Genomic DNA, 25,433 nt, shown 5'->3' on the forward strand with positions numbered 1-25,433 from the left:
CTTTTATTTGCTCTTGGATCCCATTAGGGTTCTTCCTCTCTTGGTCTCATTAAAAACTTTTGCCTTTTGTTATTAATTAAATGGGAATGTCTGTGGCCAGTGATTAAAGAACAGACATATTGTGTTTTGGATTTTGAGGATTTCATGAAATCAAAGGTAGGATCAAATTAAGTGAAGTACGGGGATCTGTAAATCTATCTTTTCTTTAGATTCTGATGTCTAACTGGTAAAGCTGATCAGATAAGCCCCTTGGGCCTGGGACCATCTTTTTGTTCTGGGTTTGTACAGCACCTAACACAATGGGAGTCCTGGTCCATGATTGGGACTCCTAGGCACTAGGTAATACAAATAATAAAAAATCTGCTGTTTAAAGATGCCATGTCATCAACTTAATTGTCCAAATGACCTGAACTGAATCCTCTGAGAGCAGATCTTCTGGTTTTGCTCATTCCTAACAATATAGTAATGGCTGAGTTAGAACTTTTGAAAACACTGCCAGTTTTCTCTGGCATGAAGATTTGATCCATGTGGTCTGTCGGGCAGTATTGTATCTAACCACTGAGAAGGCAAAGACCCCTTTACTTGCCAATTAACTATGTACTTCAATCTGCCTCCTCCGTGAATCAGTGTTCTTCCCTATATTTTGTCAGATGTGATATTAAGTGAACATTTCCTATTAATGTTTAGATAATATAAATCACAATTGGGTAGCCTCCATCCCAGCTCCCTGAGTAGGCTTAATATAGTGTAGCTTTCCCCATGCTTGTCTGACATCCTCTCTCTCACCAAACCAGGGATTTGTATCCATTGTTTTGAATATGTTGCCGTTTACTCATCCTCCATATTAGGAAATAGCCTTATGCAAACAAAGAAATTAGGAAAAGATGCTCAGCATAATTAAGTCCCCTCTGCCCCTTGTGGATAAAGAAATTTTCAATTAAATATCTAATTTCATAAGTCTTATTTTAAATTATTCATCTTTTTTTTTTTTTTTTAAAATACAAACCAAAACACATTTATTTTCTGTTTTTACCCTCAAGTAACAGAATCCTCAGGAGAGGCCAGTTTTCCAGTTCTGAGTGAAACATCAGTCTTTGACATCTTGTAATCTGGAGCATGATCTATGTTCTTTTTAACCATGGAGGGGTCTCCAAAATCTTTTGTCTGTGTTTTCTTCTATGCAACTTTGGGGCTCTGTAGTGTTGGTAAGAGTAAGTGTACCCCATAGCACTTTTTGTGTAAAGCTCTTTCTAAACAATGCAGCCTCAAAACATCTTGTTGAAGTAGGCAGGTTATTTAAACCTATTTTTCAGATTGAGAAATTGAGGCACAGATTGATTTGACTTGTCCTAGCTTCTGGCTAGTAAGAGTAGCATAGAACCCCAGGAGTTCTGACTTCCAGTCCCTTCCGCTAGCTCAGGGGTGGGCAAACTACAGCCCGGGGGCCACATCCGGCCCTTCGGACATTTTAATCCGGCCCTTGAGCTCCTGCCGGGAAGTGGGGTCGGGGGCTTGCTCCCGGACGTAGCGGCACGCCCCCCCCCCCTGCTCCTACGTGTAGGGACAGCCAGGGGGCTCTGCACACTGCCCCCGCCCCAAACACCACTCCCGCAGCTCCCACTGGCCAGCACACGGCCCAGTGGGAGCTACAGGGTCAGCGCCTGTGGACGGGTCAGTGCGCAGAGCCGCCTGGCCGTGCCTCTGCATAGGAGCCGGAGGGGGGGACATACCACTGCTTCCGGGAGCTGCTTGAGGTAAGTGCCAGCCAGCGCCTACACCCCTGCCCCACTCCCATGCCCCGACCCCCTGCCCCAGCCCTGATGCCCCTCCCGCCCTCCAGACCCCTCGGTCCCACCCTCCTGCACCCCAGAGCCTGCACCCGGAGCCCTCATCCCCCACCTTCACCCCAGCGTGGAGCCCCCTCCCGCACCCTGAACTCCTCATTTCTGGCCCAACCTCAGAGCTCGCACCCCCAGCCGGAGCCCTCACTCTCTCCCGTACCCCAACCCCCAATTTCGTGAGCATTCATGGCCCACCATACAATTTCCATACCCAGATGTGGCCCTCGGGCCAAAAAGTTTGCTCATCCCTGCTCTAGCTACTCGACAACACTGCTTCAAATGCCAGTAAAAATGACAACCATTGCCCAAGAGTTCCAAGTGATAAATGGTAACCATCACCCACTTCTTGTTGTTGATCTCTCAGAAGATTTGACCAGATTCCATGTTTGAAGGGAGAATGCTAAAACTGCCTGTCAGTCTCTGTTCATTATGTTACAATCATCATGATAATACCTGGCATTTATATAGCACACTTCAGCTGTAGATTTCAAAGCGCTTTGCAAAAGTGGGGAAATTGAGGCACTGAGCAAGTGACTTAGCTTCTCTCTGTGAATCAATGGCAAAGCTGAACTCCCATGCTTTATTTTCTACCTTATGCTTCTTCCCTTGGCATGGGGCACAGTAGCTGGCCATTCCATGCCACTGGCCCACTGGAAAAGCTGAAATCCTTTGCATGTATTATCCAGTGGCTTCCTTCTCCTTTACCCGTTGTATTTTGGTTACTGTATGTAACTCTCAACAGACTTCTCACACACTTTGCCAATATTTGGTCACTATTATACAGTCAAAATGGACAAGCGTAACTGCCCCTGTAATCTCCATTGTATTCCAAATCTTTTCCTTCTTAAGGCTGAGTGGTGATGGCATCTTACGTACTTTGGTGAAGCAGGGGAAGTTCATCTTCCTTCAATGCTGAATCAATATTTTTGTATTGGAGTCAAAATTTCCATCAAATGTCTATGGGAAGCTCATTTTCCGGATCACTAAGCTAGTCTGTTTTGGGAGTTCCTGCTTCCTAGAACTAGGCTGAGGTCTGTTCCTCACTTGTAAATGATTTGAATTAAATATTTTGTCATTAAAACTTCAGCTGCCTTATAATTGATCTAACCTCTGACAATCGCACTGGCCTACCTCTCTGAATTTTGTTGGTTAACCATTTCCCAAGCAGCCTAAGTTTGTAGGCAAAACCACTGTTGCTAACTGCCCTCTTCCAGCAGCAGCTCAGACAGTCTGCTCTGCTAAGGTTTGGGCTCTTTCTAGTTCATTAGCAATGGCCTGCAGGTATTTTTTCCTTTAATTTAATGCCCGTTGTGTAGCAATGCAATAAGAGGTGCTCCAGCCCCAGGGAGTACTATAGGCATCCCTGACAATTAGAATAATAGAATATCAGGGTTGGAAGGGACCTCAGGAGGTCATGTAGTCCAACCCCCTGCTCAAAGTAGGACCAATCCCCAAATGGCCCCCTCAAGGATTGAACTCACAACCCTAGGTTTAGCAGGCCAATGCTCAAACCACTGAGCTATCCCTCCCCCCTTTTTAAAAAAAAAAAAAAATACTGATTTTTGCCCCAGATCCCTAAGTGGCCCCCCTCAAGGATTGAACTCACAACCCTGGGTTTAGCAGGCCAATGTGCAAACCACTGAACTATCCGTCCCCTGAAGCTATTCCTTAATCGTGGTTCGTACATGTAAATGCTATTGTGTTTGCTCGTCTGACCAAAAATGATTAAATGTCATCTTTGGAAAGATGGTCTCTTGCCTAAGTCTGACCAAGCTGCTGAAGATAGTAGTGCATCCAGGATTCTTAAGAGTCTTGTGGCATATTGTAATTTGGATCACCTTGGGAGATGGGAAGTGGGGAGAGGAGTAGGGGGACGTGCTAAGTATGTTCTTGCTAAGATTGCACTTAGCAGATCTAGACTTATTCCTTGTATCGGTCACAGGGCCTCTATGATCAGACATCTTGATTTCGTTGGTGCACTCTTGAGTTTTAATGGGATTTCACATCATTCCTTACCCAAGTACTATGGTAATCAGTATTCTAGAAATAGGGTGGCTAAATGTTTGCCAGCTGGACTGTATCCCTAGGATTGCTTTTCTGATCTGCTTGGACATCCAGTGCGTGCATGTTATTTTGTGGGAAGCTGCAGTGGAGAACAAAACAGAAACGGTACCAAGAGAAGTTACTTTTGCTGATGTTCAAAGAATAGACCTAGGACTCTGATCACCTTGGTTATCATGGGAGGGGTGGGAGATAAATGATGAGGGTTCCCATCATTAGTTCCAACTTTGGCCTGGGAAAATTTTCTTCACGGCCTCTTATATTTGTGATATGGAAGAAGAAAAGCATGGAATAGATCAAGTAAGTAGCCTCTGGCCCTTTTGATGAGGCAATCACAATGCATTAATTTTTGGGGAATGCTTTCAGAAACTCTGAATGCTGTTTGTTTTACCCTCCTAGAGATGTTATTTTTCACTGTGGGATACTCATATGAGAGTATAGTATTGCAAACATACATTATTTAAAGTGGACAGAGGGTTATCTGTGTTTGCAGCTAGTGTTTTTATTAGTTAGGAGAATCTTCTAAATGCTGTGGATCTCTATATGAATAGCCACTATGTTGTTAACTAAAAAGTTCCAACGGATTTTTTTCTGAAGAATTGATCTGTCTTTATTATCTTAACTTAACTTAACAGAGAAGACCTTTGCGTAATTGAAAGTTAAGAAATGTTAAGGATCAAATTTCCAAAAAGGAAAAAGCTTGGAAATTCAGAGTTAAGGTTATGTTCTTATAAACATAAAATTTGCCCATGTACCTACAATCTTGTGCACCATCCATGTCACAAAGGGACAAATTCTCTACTAGTGTAAATACATGGGCTTCAGTAGAGCTATGCTAACTGAGAATTTGGCCCAGAATTATTGTCTGTAACTACCGCAGTTACTGTCTGCGCTTATCACCTCCCCTTTATCAACAGTAATGGAAAATGTTGTAATTGGAACTTTAACAATGTTGCTGCTGTTGCAAGAACCAGAATAGAATCAAGCTTTATGTCTGTATCATTGCAGAGCCCATCCAGCTAATGGGACTAATCAGTACTAGAATACATGCAGTGAATCCTCAAATGGATGGCTCAGGATTGATGATAGGAAATAGGTTTATTTTTTCCTCTTGGTCACCAGTTCAGATCCAGGTTTATTAGTCAGCAAAGGCTATTACCATTTTCAGATGCATATGAAATGGATCAGTCATGGGCTACAAGGTCCCAGTTGATACTAATTAACTGCCAGTCTGACCCTAAGGGTTGAATGGGAATTGAGACTGACAAAGACTCTTTGTTGACTCCGCTTGGTAGGACAGCGTGGAGAAAAGTCCCTGCTGCTGCCTCTCCTGTACCCATTCTATAGACAAATAAGATGGCAGTCTTGAGGGTTGTCGATCCAACACTTTCCATTATAATTAAATCCACTCCTTATAACTGAACCAGTCTGCTGTCTCTGAAAGATGTAGGGCTATTTATTGCCGAGACGCTTCACTACAATGGTGATGGATGCTGTTGAAACCCCAAATGTAGATGGAAATGAGCACTTGATTTTTCATCAGTAGGACTTTCAAGGCCTGTAACTAGCCTGGCGCACAATATAGCATGTGGATGTGTCAGAAATGACTCTGTCTAGCACATGATTATTAATGACTAGAATTATAGTAGAGGCCTTAGCTGAAATTAGGGCTGTACGTCTACCTAGTAAGAGACGGTCCCTGTTCTAAAGATCTTACAATCTAAATAAGACAAGGTGGGGGGAGAGAAAGGAACTACTATCTGTGGCACAGAGAGATTAAGAGACTGTCCAAACCCATACAGGAAATTGTGACAGAGGTGGGAATTGAACCCAGACCCCCTGAGTCCCAGTTCTGTATCTTTACCAGAAGCCCATCCTTCCTTTCTGGTACAGCTATTTCCTTCTCACCCAGCAAACATTTGTGTGATGAACTAGCTCCCTTTACAGGTTGTTCTCATGGCTATTGTACACAGTAGAACCTCAGAGTTACAAACTGACCAGTCAACCACACACCTCATTTGCAACCAGAAGTACACAATCAGGCAGCAGCAGAGACCAAAAAAAAATAAAAATAAAGCAAATACAATGTAATACTGTATTAAATGTAAACTATTTAAAAAAGTGGGGGAAGGAGCATTTTTCTTCTGTATAGTAAAGTTTCGAAGCTGTATTAAGTCAGTGTTCAGTTTTAAACTTTTGACAGAACAACCGTAACATCTTGTTCAGAGATACAAACATTTCAGAGTTACGAACAACTTCCATTCCCGAGATGTTCGTAACTCAGCAGTTCTACAGTAATTAGAAAGTGGAATCCTGAAGTGGTTTTACATTTCTGACTATTAAGAGCATTATTTTATGATCAAAACCAATTAGCATTGTATACAGAGAATATGTCTGAGCTCTGAATACTAAAGAATTGTGGTTGGGGGGTATTATCTCATTGTTAGCATTAGCCTGGTAAATAAGGAATGATTTAAGATATTCTTAACTTTTAAAATGTTAACAATCTTGTTTAAACAATATTTGTTTCCTTCATTTAGGGTCTGATCCTGCAAAACAGAGTTTCTTCTGAAAGGGGTTGAGTTCTCTCAGCTCCCCTTGTCACTGGGATTTGAGGGTGTTCAGGAGCTGCTCAGCACTTTGCAGGATCAGACTTCAAATAATCTCTTGAGAGGCACATGGTTCTAATGTTCAAGTTTAAAATAACCATAACCCATGGAGTGACTGACCTCAGGCAGCAGTTAATTTTTATCTAGCCTCCCTGAGCTTACAGTCTGAGAGCAGAATTGCCTTCTGTTTAATTGCGGAATCTTTCTGTATCTTAATGCATATTGTTTAATTAGAACTAACCTGATACGGGGGAAAAAATTAACACCCTGTGTCAGAGAATTTTTTGTCCTGAATCATCTCATTAACAGAATACACAGCCTCAATATAAGAAATGCCAGAATTAAGATTGCCAGGTCCCCTTGTGCATATGCATTATGATAGTCTTTAATGACATGGTCACGTCTTTTTTTTTTTTTCTTTTTTTTTCCATAGGATCCCTTTTTCATTCAGTGTTCAGGATGGATGGTGCTCACTTAAAGAGCAGCTATTTGTGGTATCTGTTTGTTTTAGCCTCATTGTTAAATGTGTGGCCCCACATATCCGATTGCTTCCAAAACATAAATAAATTTATTTTCAAGGAACGTCTGTGAGGTGAGGAGATGGTACTATTCCCATTTTACAGAGAAATTAAGATCAGAAGTGTCCACCAATTTTGGCCCAATTTGAGATGCCTGGGACCTGAATTTTTCATGGTGCTTAAATGGTTAGCTGTTATGTTCAAAGCACAGCTCCCATTGACTTCAGCTTGCAGCTGTGGGTGCCCGGTGCTTCAACCAGTCAGACCTATGTTTTCAAGGTGGGGACCCAGCGAATGACGAACACACAATTAGTGACCACCTATGAAAAGTTTGGTTTAAGTGATGTGCCTAGCAACACACAGGAACTCTGTGGCAGAGGCAGAAGAAGAATCCAGTTCTCCCTGTCACTATGCAACTCTCTTAACCACAAGACCATCCTTTCTTTTCCTGCAGCCCCCCTCCACTCATATTACGCACACCCACACATACATACACCCCACCCCCATCCCCTCCCCACACAATATGTGGAGTCCATCCTTTTTCTCCTTCAGCATTTGTACTGCTTTATTTAGTGCTTGCAGAAACAGATCATCCAGTTTGTGCTTTGGTAGTTAAGATAAAAGCATTACATTTCTGAAGCTTGACTTGTCTGCTCCATACTAATACAAACACACAGGGAATCTGTCTGGCCTCTTGGCAGAGTTAACTTTTTTCCTTGAATAGTTCAGGCTGTAAAATAATTGTTCAACATTTGTCTTCTCAATTATGTGGATTTTTCCATGGTTAGTCAGTCTCTAACTCACCCATCCCATTGTGTGTGGGGGAAGCTGTCTCCCTCCTCCCATCTTAAAGGTGATCAGCAGTGCATAAGAGAGACTGGTTGTGTAACATTGTTTTATTTCCTTAAGATCGATAAAGAAGCCCCAAAAGGTTTCTTAAAAGATTTTCTCCCTTCTTGTTCTTTATACCTTAAGCATCAGGACAGTCAGGTCTTACCTTTGGCTTTGCTGGAGGGCTTATTGGTGGGTCTCAGATGTGAATGGCAAGCTTAATCTGCCATTTAAGAAAAGAGCTTTTTCCCAACTGTTTGTTCATGTTTTTGAGTTAATTTTTTTTTAAATGAAACCAACAACCCACCCCCCCTGGTTTTTAATAGTGTGAATAAAATAATTGTAGTGCCACTATCCACCTGGTTATCTCTTGAATGCCAGTCTCCTTATGGCTTTTGATGGACTGATCTGGGTTCATCTGGATCAGCTCAGCAGGATGTAACTTTCTTACTCTCTTCCCAGATAAACTTACTCGGTGGTGCTTCCATCCCTTCACTCCTTCCTGCCGGGATCACCGGGGCATCTTGGAAGGAAAATTCTAACCACAGGGTAACCCCGAGCTACCTGCCAGATAGTTGCAGACTCCCAAGGAATAACTTAAACACACACAATATAGTCACAGAGTAATTGTATTGAACAGCAAATAAATATAACAGGGTAATCCAATATTCTCAGGTCACCTGTGCCTTCCCCATGCTGATAGTAGCCATGAATTTCCCCACTCGTGATCTGATATAGCAAGAATAAAATTTTGTGTCCTATTGGTAAGTGTTCTCCAGGGACGCCCTTGATGACCTGGGACAATCTCTTCTGTAGCAGCAATAAACAGTTTAGCTGACCTGGTTCAGCACAGCCCAAAAGACTCACATGGGGGATAAGATGGCAAGTCCCTCCACAGGTTTAATAGACAGTAGGTAATAAAAGCCCTTACCTCCTGGCTCGAGGATGCAATTCAGGGAATGGGGCGGGGTGTCTCCCAAACAATTTATCTGCTTATTTAACTAAAAGATGGTACCCTCACAATTCTGACTGATTCTCAGGTTTACAGCTGAATCCGGACTCCTCAGAGGAGCTGACAATCACAGTTGGCAGAAGGGCTCGGGGAGGGGGAGGGCGCAAGGTGGAAATTTTGCCTAGGGCGCGAAACATCCTTGCACTGGCCCTGGTTGGCAGGTGTTCTCTTCAGACAGGAATCAGGCTGCTTCTGTTCCCGAGATTTCCCCTCACCATAAAGGGACAGAGGGATCAGGGTGCAGATTATAACAACAGTCCTAAAAACTCCTAACTCCTAATCTCCTACCATAGACCTCAGATACAATCATTGTAGGCAGGCAGCCCTGACCCAGCAAGGGTAGCACTTGCCAAGTGGTAACTGATTTATCTAGGGAGCTGAAGGTCTACCTCAGCCGGACTGGATAGGGAGTTTTCCCTGTAAACTGGGAGTTATCTTGAGCAGGGAAAGGACCAAGTTTAGGGGTGTTGCTTCTGGGCACCCAGAGGCCAGTTCTCAGGGGGACCCTGTGTGCACCTTGGGACATTCAAGCTCACCAAACAGCAAGTCCTACCCTTTCAGTGGCTGGCTCCACACTCTCCCCAGATAACTTCTTTCTTCTCACAGTGCTCCTGGGGAGGGCATCTCATTGAGGACCTTTGTGATAGGCCAGGCTAGCTCTACTTTCCTGAGCATTTTCTTGTTCATCGTTTGACTCTCACCCCACTTTTGCTCAGACACTGCTCCTCCTCTGAGCTGGTCTGTTGCTTGAAATAGTGTCTCTGCTCTCTCCCTCTGGCTTGTCTGGCAAGCTGTGTCTGCCCTTGGCCCCCTAACATCCCAGGGACTGCATGCACCTCCCTGAGTTATTGGCACACAGACACCCAGGTAAGCTCCATGGGGGATACGTAATGTTCTCCGTTAATTTCACTTCGTAGTTACCATCTCGTGTTCCCTAATGCTACCAACTCCACAGCCAGCCATAGTCTTCCGGGAAGGGCAGAGGGACAATGGGCAGACAAGACCTGGATTTCTATTTTGTGGATATATATATATTTTTTTTACACACTTCCCCCATCTTTTTATGATGTCTGAAGGTGGTCTGAGGAAGCAGAAAGGCACAAACCCAATCTCTCTCTCTATACAGGCCATATTTAAGGAAATTTCACACCTGAATATGACCAGCAATTGAGTTGTATGTCTCAGCCTTTCATAATCTATATATGCAGCAAAGTAGCAGTAGGACTTAATGGACTCAGGGTGGCTTTTGTGTGAAAAGCTAGGAAATGACTAAAATAACTAGCCTTTTTGATCATCTTCCTCATAGACGCCTTGATCTCAGGCATCCAGCTTATGCTCCTTGGGCGCAGGCTGTCTGGTGTTTCTCTAAGGGCAGGGAAGTGTTCCAGACTGGGTTCCAAATCCTCTTCTATCTGTCCCACTCACTGGATCTGATTGATCCTCCTGTGGATTTCCTTTTGAGTCTCACGCCTCTGAGATGCTCTGATATGGTACATTAGATGTCATGTCATCAGTGTTCTTAAATGATTAGTATTTATTATACAACCCTTTTCAAGGCTCTGTTTAAAAAGACACTGTTACACAAAAAGAACGAGACACTTTCTTGGGCCTACTTGCTTAAGATAATTTACAAATGGTAGGGCTATGGAATAAGCTAGGAGAGTTTTTTTCCTTATAAAAGTTATATTGCTGTAATGGTGACCCTCAGTTCTCTCTCTCATTTACTTAGGGGACTTGTGCAAATGTGGATCCATCTGCTGCCTAGAGGATCAGTCCTCATGGCTTACTTACACAAGTCCTGATGGATATTTAATGTTCAGCAATAGGGGAAAGTCAAGACAGGTGGGGACCATGTGCCATTGCATCGTGGCGATTTCATCTAGTGGGCTGTTGGGTGCTTAATACCCATTTAATGGATTTCACAGATAGCTTGCAGGAGAGTCAAAGCCTAGGTGGTTACAACATAGAGGAAGGAACCCACATCCCTGGTCATTCGATCATCATGAGATGTTACTGGAACCAGTAAGGACATTTTGAAGTCAGTTACCCATTAAGCGGTGAGTCCATTTGTGAACTGTACCTGTTGGATTCTCCTGTATTTCACACTGACCCTATGAAAATAGGCAAAGAACTGCAATAAAATGCTTTATTTTGTAATAGAAAAGGTCTCAGAAATCCTATATCCTGGTTTATGAGAAGAGCAGTCACTTTATGCTGCTATGCAAGCTTGTGTTCTGGAATTCATACTGCCTGGAAGTTAGAAGGCCTGGTTGAGAGGTGTTGAACAGTTTTAGGAGTTGTCTTACTGTGTCTTTTCTTTAAGTCTTTGGATTATCTTTTTCTGCAAAAAATGAAAACCTGTGCACATCTTGGAATATCAAACAGCCATTTTACCTTTTGGTTCATATGCTTCCCAAAAGAGCTGTGGCCCCGCTGGGGTGTGTGTGTGTTCAATGAGTTGCAAGTAAGGAGAGAGCAGTGTTCAAATGGTTGAATTGCAACCTTGCAGGTGAGTGGCCTGTATATTGGGAATGTTAGCAGAAATATTTTAGTGCCTTTTCTGAGCATAGGTGGATTCTTCAGTTCATTTTCCCCTTATCTGCATCACAACAAAATCTGAGTCCAGAATGAAAGTGACAGGTTACTTTCAATCTAATGGTGGAATAGGGGGGAGGGGGAGGGAAGGAAGGAGGAAAGAGATCCCTGCTTTTTCAAAGTTCGTCTCCTGTCATCTCCTTAATCACTAATCAGAGTGTGTAGTTTCTCAAGCATGGTATTGCACAATCCTTTAGAGCAAACAGAAGAGCTGACCATTATCATTTTTGCCTTGACTCAAAGCCCCAATGACTATTACTAATGTTGCAGACAAAGTAGATAAGGTGGTAATAAAAAAAAAAAAATCTTCTGTTGGTGGAAGGTACAGACTTTCAAGCTATACAGAGCTCTCTTTAAGGTCTGGGGAAGAAAATCAGAGTGAACTAAATATAAGCTGGGACAGATTGTTAAATAATGCATGTTGTAGGTGGGCACTTGAAATGAAATGGGCAATTGAGGGTTAGAATGTTTTTTAAATAAGGGGTTTGAAGTGGGCAATTAAGGGGAGCGGGCAATGTTGGTGTGTTATAAATTGTTGTAATAAGCCATAAAACCAGCCATGGTTTTTCCTGTCTAGCAGAGTTACGCATTTAAGTTCTCAGGCTCTTGAAGGTGTTGTGCTGATTTCCTTTGAGGATGAGTATTGAAAGATCAGATATGGAGTGATCGCTATGAAAAGTGTTTGTCCCAAGGTATATGGTGTTTTTGTTTTTATCATTTTTCTGTGCAAGTTCATTTGAGGACATAATGATTGGCTGGTTTCACCCACATAGTTGTTGTGGCATTATTAATGTTTTTCTTTTCATTTGTTGAACACTAACATTGTGCTTGGCCACTGTACAAAATATCCAAGAGACACAGTCCCTGTCCCATGGCCTTATAATGTAAATGGATGAACAGTGGGCAACAATTTAGATGCACAAAGCATTGCATGACCAGAAGGTGGATTCTTCACCCAATTTTGCAGCAGTGTTTGACACAGTAGAGCTACAGAGCTCCACTGATAAGCTTTGTGGGACAAGTGTGTTGTGAGGAGGGTTTTCACAGCCTTCCACAGCAGCGTTGGGGGGGGGGGGAAGGTTCCAGGGAAGGGCAGCATGAAAGGAGGGTCAGAGAGAAGTGACGCAATGTGAAAGGAGTTCCTGGGGTGGAAGGTGTATATTGAGGATCGAGGTCAGGGGGAGGTGGAGAGTAGAGCGAGATGTAGGGTACCGCAGAGTTGTGCGGAGCTTGAAATCTACAGGGAAGCATTTAAACTTGATGTAGAAGGTGAGATGGTGTTAGTCGGATTCAGTTAGACGGCTGATATGGTTCAGACCGGTTGAGTTAGGAACGTCCCTCCAGACTGACGTTCAGACCGTTCCAGCCCATTTCCATCATTGAGCAATTCCCAAAAGCAGAACTATGGCGGCTATGTCAAAAATTGATCCCCTGTAATGTTTACCAATTGCCAGACAGTTAGAATTCTTCCCTGGTCCCTTCTACAATAAATAAATGTAACATATGGAAGCACTTTAGTAATCAGCGCCTCACTGGACCAGAAAGCTGAACTAAATGACTTCTTGTAATGTTCCAACCAGAGTGAGAAATAAAGCAGGATAAAATTGGATATTCCACTAACATCTTATGTATAAACAGAACTCTTCGCTGTGCAACACTTGAATAGAAGATATAGCTTTCCTGCTTGTTTAAATAGCACTGTAATATAGTAGAGATCTGCTTTCAGAAATAGCCTTGAAAACGGCAGGTAATGCTCAGCTAAACTCAAACACTGAAATGGCACCATGAGTAGCGATTTCTAGATTGAGCATATAAAAAATTAATTGTTGCTAGACATCTGTAGAATTAGAGCAGCTCTGGGCACAAGTGTTTGCTTAAACTAGATTGTATATTTCAGTTGTAAACATAATTGAGGTTAATGTGACCAGATTAAAAAGATACCATGTGTTTCTAAAGTGTTGTAAGTTAAGGTTCTAAAGAGACAACACTGGGGTGATTTTAAAATAAATAACCAAATAATTGTATTACGATTCTGATTCATTACCCAGTGTTATGACATGGGGATGGATATGTTTATCAAGTGAAATAAAAGGCAAATTCAGATAACGAAATACCAATTCGTAATTCATCTGGATGGAGTAAATCTATTATGGACTTTGAACTCTTTTGTGATCACTAACATTGTAAATAGATTTTCCTTCCTAAAAAAATATCCATAAAGCCCAATGCACTTAGATGCTTCATTGTGATACCTCGTTGCCTGACTTGTAAGTATATATCCTTTGTACTGCCTTAGAGTTACAGATGACTGTGCGGGGGTGGGAAGGACACTACACTCTTTCCAATAATTTCCTTCTGTTGCCACCCCCACCAGTCAGCTCCACTGGGCATGTTAGTGTAGATAATTCTGCTGGTAGCCTCAGGCATTTGAGTATAATGTATGTGTGGGTTTTTTTGTTTTTTGTTTTATACCGCTTAGGTAGTAGTAAATGCTACAGACAGTTTATCAAGGGCTAGCATGGTTCTCTGTTATGCCATAGATCAGGGGTCTCAAACTCAAATGATCGTGAGGGCCACATGAGGACTAGTGCATTAGCCCGAGGGCCGCATCACTGACATCCCCCCTCGCTGCCCCTGGCCCTGCCCCCACTCCACCCCTTCCATGAGGCCCCACCCCTGACCCGTTTCTTCTCCACCTCCTCCTCCAAGCGGTTTTAATAAAATATATACACTCAGTAAAGCCCCCCCCACTGCACTGGGCTACACCACCACTCCCCCCCTGCTCTGCCTCTTCCAGGGTGGCAGGTTTGTAGAAATTTTGGTGGTGCCCAAAACCTGCCCCCCCAAACTCCACCCCCACCTGCCTAAGGCTCTGGGAGGGAGTTTGGATGGGGGAGGGGGTCTGGAGTGCAGACTCTGGGATGGAGTTTGGGTGCTGGGTGCAGGCTCCGGGCTGGGGCAGGGGGTGGGGGTGCAGGCTCTGAGATGGAGTTTTGGGATAGGAGGGGGTGCAGGGGTGAGGGCTGGGGATGAGGGGTTTGGGAGCATTGGAGAGGCTCGGGGTATTGGAGAGGCTCAGGACTAGGGCAGGGGAAGGGCAGCCTGCCCTGGCCCTAGTGGATGGGGGCACTAGGACCCTGTGGCAGCAAGTGATGCCAGAAGCCAGCAGAGCAGAGCGTGAGCTCCGGGGCAGTGAAGGGGCAGCAAGTGAGGCCGGGGGACACTCGGGGGAGGTGCGTGGGCAGGCGGGGCCGGGGGTGAGACCCGGCCCCAAACATTGGGAAGCAGTGCGCAGGGAGCTTAGCTGCCACATATAATAACTCGGGGGTGAGGGGAGTTTGGCGGCGACAGGAAGTAGGGGGGGGGGGGTGCAGGGAGCTTGGCGGGCTGCAGGGAAGAGCTCCGCGGGCCGCATGTGGCCCGCGGGCCGCGTGTTTGAGACCCCTGCCATAGACAATGGTGATCCCTTGTTCTGGAAGCAGACAAAACTAAATCATGCCCCTCTGCTCACCCCAGCAGAGCATAATCTTGTAGGTAACATTTCAACATGTCATGGTAAAGTAGATGCCCGGTCAGCTCCGATCCACGGCATCTTTGTTCAAGCATCAGGGTGAAAACGCATTCTGAAATATAAGTCCTACAAATATGCAGATTGCAGTGTTCTGAAATAGGCTGTAATGCAGGAATGAAACTAAAGATGACAATAACACAAGGCAGCCAGCTATCATTTATCAAGCCATGTGTTCTTCTGCCATCAACTTTCCCTTCCAGTGCCCGTAAACATGCATTGCCCTCTAAACCCCTTAAAATGTGCCCTGCACATTGAATCTTTCTTTTCATAAGATCTCTGCCTAGAGTCTGCTGAATTCCAATCATCTACAATACTTTTTGTTGATTACACGGTCTATCCATGATGTTTTCATAATTCTTTTATAACACCGTCATTCGATGGATTGTAGGTTCTTTATTCTCAATTGTTTGAGTGTCACCGCTGTAATTTAACACAAACCAAATGTAAGTTTTTTAAGAGTTGGAATATAAACAGATTTATGTTCCCTCTCATCAGGTGCTTTATTATTCCAGAATGTGTCTTTCACTCTTGCTACTCTGGTGCTGACTTCGGTATCCAATCTTCCATCTTCTGTAATGATGCTTCCTAAGTAGCAATAATTTCTTACTTTGCTGTATGGAGGTGTCGTTCATTGGAATCTTGCATATTTTCACAGAATCCTTGCATGCCACCATAATTTTCTGTCTTGTCGACATTCAACTCTAGGCCATATTCATTTGTAAACTCCACTAACTTCATCAGGCCTTCTGAATCCGCCAACAGCACTTTATCATCTGCATAGCCTTTCTTCATTCCTGTCAAACTTTGCCCATATTTGGCTACGTTTTGAGCCTTTGAAAATCTCACTTGGGACATGCTCAATAGAGACTTTTTAGAGTTTGGCAACTAAATCCTCCAAAGATTTAATCTGTACTGAGTGTGGCCCATCTCAGATCTGCTGAGGCTGAGCAGGTCTTTCCCTGCAGTTGCACCTCCCAAGTGCTAGGGACCACCCTGGTGTTGGGCACTAGAATGAGAGTGCAAGGACATGCATGCTCTCTCTCTCTTCTCTTCCCCCCCCCCTGCTTTTAATGCTCCCCCTGCTGGCAACCAGGCAGCGAGGAGGAGAAATAGGTAAGCTGCCTGACTGGAATGCAGGGAGGTGAGGAGCTGGACCGGGGGGAGGGGTGGGACAGAGTAGGAGAGGGGGAGACTGGGATAAAGAGTTAAGGGAGGGCCAATGGGGCACTAGGATGGGCAACCTTCATTCTAACATTCCTTAATTTTTTAGTCCTTGACTTTACATTAAACAATGCTAAGTTTGTAGTTGCTTTGTATGTAATTTCAAACAGGCTTGTTATCTGCCTTTATTTTTTGATGGTTAAATTTTTCCATTTCTCTCTGTTATCCTGTTTCTATGTAGCAGGGTGTGGGTATCGTGTTACTATAATTGGAATTTTAGCTGGTGTTTATAGATAACATGGTCTTTTGCCAAAGAAAATCAGCAGTGTGAATTGTACTCTAAAGTGGCTTTCCCAAACTTGATAATTTTAAAAGAATAGAAAATCAGATAGGTGGGGGGGGGATTTTCTTTTGGCTGAGCTGTGACAGTCTCTGCCCCCCTCCCCTCCAAATGTAATAGTTCATATTAAAATAAGTATTCTACACAGTACTGTTTTGGCTTGCTCAGACCTCCAGCCCGCCGTTAGGAGGCAAAGATTGCTTTTAGATGGTCTGAGTTTGAGGCAAAGACGAACACTAGGCACGTTGGGCCAGATTCTCCTCTCACTTACGTTGGTGTAACTGTGGAGTAACTGGGTGCACAATGAGATCAACTGGGTTTCTTCTGCTGGTTTATGGTAGTTTGGTTCATTGTAGTAGGAAGCATATGGTAATATCTAGCCTCGAATAGAATCTATTTAGCTTATGCACTGTCCTGTTCATGTGCTAAATTGATGTTCTGATTGTTTATTGAAATGCCCAAGGGATGCTTTATTTTGACATTCATATTGCTAATGCTTTTGTCAGACAAGGTTATTTGCTCTTAAAGGAGAGCAGTGAAGACCTCTCTACGGCCAAGGTATTATATATAATGTACAGTAGCTCCAGGGACTAAGATTAGTTTTATTTTTGAATGCAGTTTTTGCTCCCTTGCCCCATGCAGCTGGGATTTCTAATAGTGCTTTCTTTTAGTATCAGCTGCTGACTGGAGTAGATGACTTCAAGCTGCATTTCCATTTAGTTCTACAGAGGAGAAGGAGCTTCATCTTGTCATTTCCTACTCTCCGAGCATTCTGCCTGCTGTAAAGAGTGAACAGGGAAGTGGGCTGTGGGATCTCCTTCTTGAACTCTCCCTCCCAGCCTTTTTTGGGGCACTTTGTCATAAGAATAGCTCCAGCCTAGCGTTAGGCAAGCAGCAGTGGCATGAAATTGACGTGATTGTTGGTAATTTCACTGTTGCTGGCAGGATTCTGAAAAGCCAATGAAACTAAAAAGAGTCTTGGTAATTTCACACCTTTGCTGTTTGGCAGAGCTCTAAGCAGCAACATAGGCAGGAGGTGCTTTGCAGGTTCCCCTGTGTGACCCTGAATCAATTTGCACTCCATTCACATTCAGAATTCATCTTCACAATCATTACAGCCAGAAACTTATTTTAAGAGACACCATGGCATTGGTTCTCTCAACACTTGTTAAAGTAGTGGAGAAAAGCAACAAAACAAATTTAGTCACTCTTGGAGTTGAGGGAATATTTTACTGATTATAGATCCTAATCCAGTTCCCCAGATTGATTATGGTGGTAGTTGTAGTGAGACAAGTAAAATTAGTATTTGTTTTCTTTCTGGCATGCAAGATGTTTTTCATTTTTAAAATTAATTTTAAAAAATCTTAAATATACTCTGTATTCCCAGACCAAAAGTACATTAAGATGGAGGTAAGTTTGGGAGGACATGTCAGTAATTTAGGGTAAAAACAAATTACAGGGATAGTGCAGTTTTCTCAGAACCAAGCATTATAAATCCAAGAACTTCAGAGTTAAGGTTAAACTTAACAGAAATCCATCATATTAATGTATGGCAAGTTTCCCTTTTGGCATTCCCTGTTGAGTAGATCTGATGCAGCAGATGGTATTTGAAAAGAAACTTTAAGATTAATGGACATGTTTTGCTTCTGTTCCTCATAATTGAGGGGCTGGCACATAAAACTTCATAAAAACTCAGAGGTATTGCCCTTTCAAAATGCCTACCAATATCAATTGTTCTCATCAGGACTGAGGGCGTAGGCAGCTCTGAGTTAAGATGTCATTTTCAAAATGTCCATGATTGTTTTTAATGGGACTGAGACAACAGACTGACCAACGACAGACAGCAGCTATTTTGAAATAGGGCATTTCTTCGTGAGTTTCTCTGAGGGAGAACACTATTCTTCAGCCTTTTCTGAAAGAGAAACATTCAGTTGTAAAGAATAATGAAAAAAAGACCATTTATCCTAAAAATGTCTTTTCAAAAACGACCCACTGCAGTAGATCTATTCTATTTTTGTGTGCCAATTTTTGTTTTTTTGGTTTTTTTTTGTTTGTAGATAGACAACTACCTGAGATGAGATCATTCAGGACAAAAAAAAAGTCTTCCTTTTTAGATGCTAAATTTCTTACAGCATACACTCTTTAAAATTTTAACTCATAAACTAATTAACTGATTTACTTGTAAATCCCCAGAAAATTCATTTTGTACTTGCCCAAAATTACACCACTTATTGTTTAAGATATGTCCTCCTTAAAACAGGCACTCAATCTCTTTATTAAGTGCAAAACTCAACTTCCCCTTAACTCTGTTAGAGCTGCAACCAGGGCCTCCATAATAAGATAAAATTTAAAAATTTCATGCATGAATTACTCCTGGCTCTACAGCTATGTGTCCTGATGACTTTTACTGACAACATCCACTGGGATGAAGACCTGATTAAATGGTCTCAGTTAGTAGGATAACTCAGGTATTTTGTTGGAATGAAGACATTAGATATTCTCCAGGACTCGGGAACATTTTCAGTCTATCGGAAAGAGAAAATCAGTAGACCTTGTTTGAATAAAGACCATGAGAATTGTTGTGGGATTTGGGGAATTCTATGGCCTGGCTTGTCGTCCAAGTCATTAACATTTTCCATGCTCCTAAATTGTGGCTGCCTGACCGTTTATTTTGTGGAGTTAGAAGAAAGATTAAGAAAAACATTTTTATTTCAGAGTTGCTGGGAGTTGTTTGAGAGCATTTTTTTTTTTTTTTTTTTTTTTCTAGGACAATAATTTTTAAAGAAGCCTAGTAAAAAACAAACCAATCTTTATAGAGTTGGATGCTATCGAAAGAAAATTATAATCAAATATTGTCATCCCCCCCCCCCACCAGTTTATCTGTACTGTATGGCCTGTCCCCACCAACCCCCTCTCCCCCCCCCATTCAATAGAGAAGAAATTCTTCAGCTATGTCCTGTAAAAACATTTCATATACTGGCCAGCACTATTGACTTTAGCAAGAAATTTGTTTTTGGAAAGGGGGGAAAAAAGGTTTCAAATGGTTCCTGCTAATAGTAATGATTAAAAAAAATAAACTTTAGGCACTGAAAAATGGCAGCCTTGCCATTTCTTTTTAACCTTCCCAACCTTTCTTTTTAACCTGCATTATTGATTACTGCTCTGCTTAAGTTAATATTAGAAATGGGTGTTTGACTTGTGGAGTATATTCTGATGGGGGGCGGGGGGAGGTATGCCTTATGTTTTACATGGCACTTCAGATCAGAAAACATTGACATGACCAGTCAGGTTCCCACACTGTGGACTTGCTCCCAGGTCCCCATCTACACGAGGAAAACTAATCCTATTTGGCAGTGATGGTCTGCTGCTGATCCCCTCTACTCCGCCGGGGGTTGAGAATGGTTTAGCTGCTCGTCGAGATGGGTTCAAGTATCAGGGGGCAGCCGTGTTAGTCTGTATCTACAAAAACAACAAGGAGTCTGGTGGCACTTTAAAGACTAACAGATTTATTTGGGCATGAAGTGAGGTTTTTACCCATGAAAGCTTATGCCCAAATAAATCTGTTAGTCTTTAAGGTGCCACCAGACTCCTTGTTGTTTTTGTAGAGATGGGTTGAAACTGTTTATAAAAATGTTAGTAGGTACCCAGTTCCTCCAAGCCCCTCTCTCGCTCTCTGCAGTGGGGTTGAAGGATTTGTTCCTCTGTTCACACTACTGAGACATTTTCAGTGTCCGCTAAAGGGCTGGGAATGAACCTTCTTGCACTCACCATTGTCTGTACCCAGTCACACTCGCACTATAGATGAGGCCATAGAGGAGGCAAATTCAGTGCTAGTTTGCTATTCATGTGCAGTCTAACTTTCATACAGGTTTGGGGGGGCTTAAAGATCTCCCCCAAAGACTGGAATATGGTTGAATGTTAGTTTGCATCTTTCTCCGCACCCTAAAAATGAAAAACATCTTTTGCCCTCGGGGAAGGGAAAAGAAGTCTCCAGCTGGAATTCATGATATTTTATTGAGTAAATGAGCAGTGTCATGGTTGTGTTGCAATCTCACTGGCAACACAAATGGTGTTTTGAGAGGGAACAGCCGTTTCATACGCACTTAAACTGTCTTGAGCCACCACCCTCCCCACATGATCCTTCATCTTTTCCCTGGGGGGGAGAAGCATAGACTAAACGAGTTAAGGAGGAGAGTTAAATCAAAAAGCTGCATTTTGTCCCTTAAAAACAGTGGTTTCCCTTTTCTCTTTGCTTGTTAATACCGCATGAAATAATTCATGTTTCATAAGTGTGTTTTGGAACATGAGGTCCCAAACTGGTGCAAACCAGTGGTTCATCTTATCTGCTTTCCTGGGACTGGCAGGAGGAATGTACAACTGGCAAATTGGTTGGTGTGTGTGTGTGTGTGTGTGTGTGTGTGTGTGTGTGAGAGAGAGAGAGAGAGAGAGAAAGGGGGCATGGGGTGCAGAGGAAAGGGTTCATTTCTGACCCCAGTGTTCCACAGCAGTATGAGCACATCCAGTTACTTCAGTGTTGAATAGTATCTTCCGTAGTGTGACCTTTGCTGGATGATGGACACCTTAGGTCCCTTTAAAAAATCCAGCCATTATGTCTGATTGGCATGGGTCTTGGGTCTGTTACGAGGCATGGGACCAACGTTCTGTTGTCTTCAATAGCCCAAGAATCCCACCAACACCATTCCTCTTTTCTAGTGTGAATCATTCCCTTCAGGAATTTAATTCTATTAATCTATGAGCTGGTCTACATCAGAGCTCTCAGGGCTATGAAAAATTGACACGCCTGAGAGATGTAGCTATGCTGACCTAATCTCCGGTGTAGACCGCGCTAGGTCGATGGAAGAATTCTTCTGTGGACCTAGCTACCCCCTCTCGGGGAGTTGGATTAACTATAGGGACATGAGTGTTTACACTGAAGCACTACAGTGGCACCGCTGCAGCATTTTAAGTGTAGACATACTCTACGGCGATTTACTTTAATATTAATCTTTTTGGAGGGTTTATGCAGCATATCCTGCCATGACAAATTATTCCTGGTAGCAGAGTAAGAAAAAATAGGGAAAAGGTTAACACTTTGGGACATATTCTGCACTTACTTAAATTAGCATAAATCCAGAATAACTGTACTGGAACCAAAGGAGTTTTGTGTGACTCATACCAGTTTAAATGAGAACAGAATTCAACCTCTTTTCACTACTGCTTTGAATATATTTGGTTCCCTGGATCCATCTGTAAACTCTGTTGCCTTTTCAGCAGTAGGCCTGTTTCAGCTTCCTTACGACTGGAAAATAAAAAAAATCAAGGCCCTGATCCAGCAAGGAGCTCCATGCGAGTGGACTTTCATACAAGTCACTGGAGCTCCTTGTGATCTTAGAAGTCTGCCCGTGCAGAGTTCATAGGCAATTGGTGACTTACATTAGCAATGCTGTGTAACTTCTACAGTAGAAAGTGAGTTAAGTGGAAGGTGCAGGGTTGGTTTCCCTTTGAATTGCTGATATCAGCTGCCTTCTTAGCTCCACTGTGTTGACTTGGGGCAAAAGAGAAAAAGGGAGCAGATGATGATTACTCTGTCTCTCCCCGTTTTCTCTTTGACGTAGATGTTGGGATCTTCCTCTCCTCTTGAGGTTAGTTCCCTGTGTTGCATTGTTGTAGATGGTGACATCAGGTGCACCTGACCCATCAGAATTTGGCTTTGCAAGATCAGATTCTGAACATGGAGAGCACATGGAACTTCTTGCATGGGATCCTGTATGCCTGCTGTGAGTAAAGGGAGCAGATCTAACTTTCCAGGTTCTCTGCTCACAGTGCCCCCAAGTTCTGAGCCAGAGCCGGCTCCAGCTTTTTTTGCCACCCCAAGCGGCGAAGCGAAGAAAAAAAAAAGATAAAAAGTCAATCAGCGGCACTTCAGCAGGAGCTCAATCGCACTGCAGTTCGGCGGCGGGTCCTTCGTTCCCTATCTTCCTCTTCGGTGGCACTTCGGCGGCAGCTCAAAGAGGAAGAGAGGGACTGAGGGACCCGCAGCCGAAGACCAGGATGTGCCGCCCCAAGCACCTGCTTCCTTCGCTGTTGCCTGGAGCCGGCCCTGTTCTGAGCATAATAAGAATAACTCTGTGTCACACACACAAACAAGCCTCTCTGTTCTCTGGAGTGGTCAGTGCATCCTGTCTTCTCTCTTGTGTGTGTACATACCTCAGAAGCTCTGGGGCAGGAGATGGCTGTGCTTTGCTGAGCTGTGCTGCACCCAGCACATTGTCAGCCTTCAGCAGTAAATAGTAATGAGTAGTCACTACAGAGGGAACTTTGAACTCTGAATGGCCAATCTATTCTATAAGAGCTGGTGAGGTAAATTCTTTCCCAAGTCCTCTCCATATGTACAGGAAAGGGAGTCTCTGTGTGTTGAACAGGCAGTAACCTGGAAGTGAGGCCAGCAGATCACAAAGCATTGCATTTTTCCACTTACTCCCAGTGGATGCTGTGTGAGATGATTAATATTTTAGCATCTTTGTTCTTTCTGTTTTACTTTTAACACTGGAGTAGTTTAAATCACTCTGGAAGAAAGGGCCTGACACGTCTCCAGTTACACAAACAAGCAGTGGTGCTAAGGCTAAAAATGAAAGTAATGTTTTGGGAGAGATGAGGGAGACTTTAAATGTCTGTCTTCGCCAAAGGTCACTCTCCAGTTCTTCGATGGGAAACAGGAGTTAAGCTCATAGGTATTGCAAGGACTGGGGCTTAACTTGTTTATCCTAGCATCTGGGCGCTTCCTGTTAACCACATGTATGCCTGAAGATAAAGTGTACTACATCTATTGGACATACATGACACAAGAACCTGAACAGAGACTGTCCTGTCAGTATGACACCTTCTGATGGGCTTTCTCACTACTTATGGAATTGAACTACGACTTGCACAGTCTTAGGCCTCTCTGTAGACAGATTTTAAGAACTAGAAGAAGAACGGGAAAAGGGATGGTTTTCCTTTAAACGACGATGTTGCTTTCTCTTAGGAAAACCAGTATAATTCTTTGGGAAAGCTTTGTTTATGTTCTAGGTTTCATGTAGCTAAAGAAATAAATGAGATAAAATGCAACTGGTGGATCTCCTGCCTTTTACAAGAACAGCAGCTCAAATTGCACAGTAATTGCTAATTCTCATTTTTAGTTTGGGTACGGAAAAATCCGAGCTGATATTCAAGCTGCTGCTCATCCCACACACACCTAAGAAAACCCCTGGTTTTCTGGCTGACGTTGTACAGTTGTAATCTGGTGGTCACAGCAAAGGACTGACCATCGGGATACCTGGCTTGTCCACTGACTCACAGTGTGACTGTCAGATCACTTAATCTCTCTGTGACTTTGTTCCCCACCTGTGAAATGGGGGCATACTACCTTGCAATGCTGGTGAAGCTTAATTGTTTGTAGAAGTTGCAAAGTAGTCATCTTGCTAAAGGGCTTTGAAATCCTCTACTACAGAGTGCTCAATGATGCAGCCTGGGTACAAACCCTGGGAAATGCGATTACAGTAAAAATGCTTGGCACTTTAAGGTGCACAAACTATGCTGCTAAAGTCTCCCTGCTGCGGAATTAGTGATCCCTCTTTTGCTCATAGATTTTAAAGCCGGAAGGGAAACATGATGATCACCTAGTCTGATCTCTTGCACATCGCAGCCCCAGAACCTCACCCACTTACTCCTGCAATAGGCTTGTAACTTCTGGCTGAGTTACTGAAGTCCTCAAATTTTGATTTAATGGCGTCAAGTTACAGAGAATCCACCATTTTCTCTAGTTCAAACCAGTAAGTGACCCATGCTGCAGAGGTTGGTGCCCTCTCCCCCCAGGGTCTCTGCCAATCTGACCTGGGAGAAAATTCCTTCCCAACCCTGAATATAGTGATCAGTTAGATCCTGAGCATGTGAGTGAGACACCTGGGAAAGAATTCTCTGTAGTAACTCAGAGCCTTTTCCCTCTAGTATCCCACCTCCAGCCATTGGAGATTGTCAACAGCAGTAGCAGATTGGCTATATGCCGCTACAAGCAATCTCATCATACCATCCCCTCCATAAATTTATCAAGATCAATCTTGAAACAAGTTAGATTTTTTGCTCCAACTACTCCCCTTGGAAGGCTGTTGCCATTAGTGTCTGCACTGCCTATGGCACTTAGAAAAACTGGATTTATCTAGGTGAAAATTATTGGTGTCTGAAATTGCCATTTAATTCACAACTGACAACACTGAAAGTGTAAGCAGGTCTCTGAAAAAGGACATGTCATCTGGCTTGCCTTATCCTACAGACTAACAAATCTGATTGCCGTGTTTAAACTTAACATAAAAAAAATTCCCTGAACTAATGATTCACTATGAGCAGATGTAATTATCTATGAAAAGGAATGAATCATGTCACTGGGGCAGGTTTTTTTCCCCTTGCAGCTGCCTCCAATTAATACGTCTATCAATTCTGGGATAGTAAAAACATTTTAGTCCTACTGTACAAGTACTGTACCGTCATTCTTATATTCCACTTTGTGGCTGTACTGATTAGCGGAAATCTCCTAGTTGAGCTTTGGCCATAGAAGCTGCCTGTCCTTGGAAACTAAACTTTGGAGAAAATATACTTCAAAGTTGTAGTCCTTTTGAAAATATCCAATATACCATTTACCAAGAGGGATGTTAATGGCTTCTCTTAAAGGCTTTTCCCTAGGTCCTTCTTTGGGACACAGAGAAGTAGGTTAGGCCAGTGATTCTCAAAGCCGATCCGCCGGTTGTTCAGGGAAAGCCCCTGGCGGGCCAGGCTGGTTTGTTTACCTGCCGCGTCCGCAGGTTCGGCTGATCTCGGCTCCCACTGGCCGCGGTTCGCCACTCCAGGCCAATGGGGGCTGC

At 43.2% G+C, this 25,433-nt stretch overlaps 1 protein-coding gene across 1 annotated transcript in view; it reads left to right on the top strand.

Annotated features, from left to right (window-relative positions):
- STX8 (syntaxin 8) overlaps positions 1-25,433 on the top strand; it is a 168,891-nt gene that overhangs the window by 38,500 nt on the left and 104,958 nt on the right. The gene's annotated exons all lie outside the window — the stretch shown is intronic.

Source organism: Terrapene carolina, unplaced genomic scaffold, assembly GCF_002925995.2.
Source record: "Terrapene carolina triunguis isolate 2854851 unplaced genomic scaffold, T_m_triunguis-2.0 Scaffold192, whole genome shotgun sequence".
NCBI classification, from domain to species: Eukaryota; Metazoa; Chordata; order Testudines; family Emydidae; genus Terrapene; species Terrapene triunguis.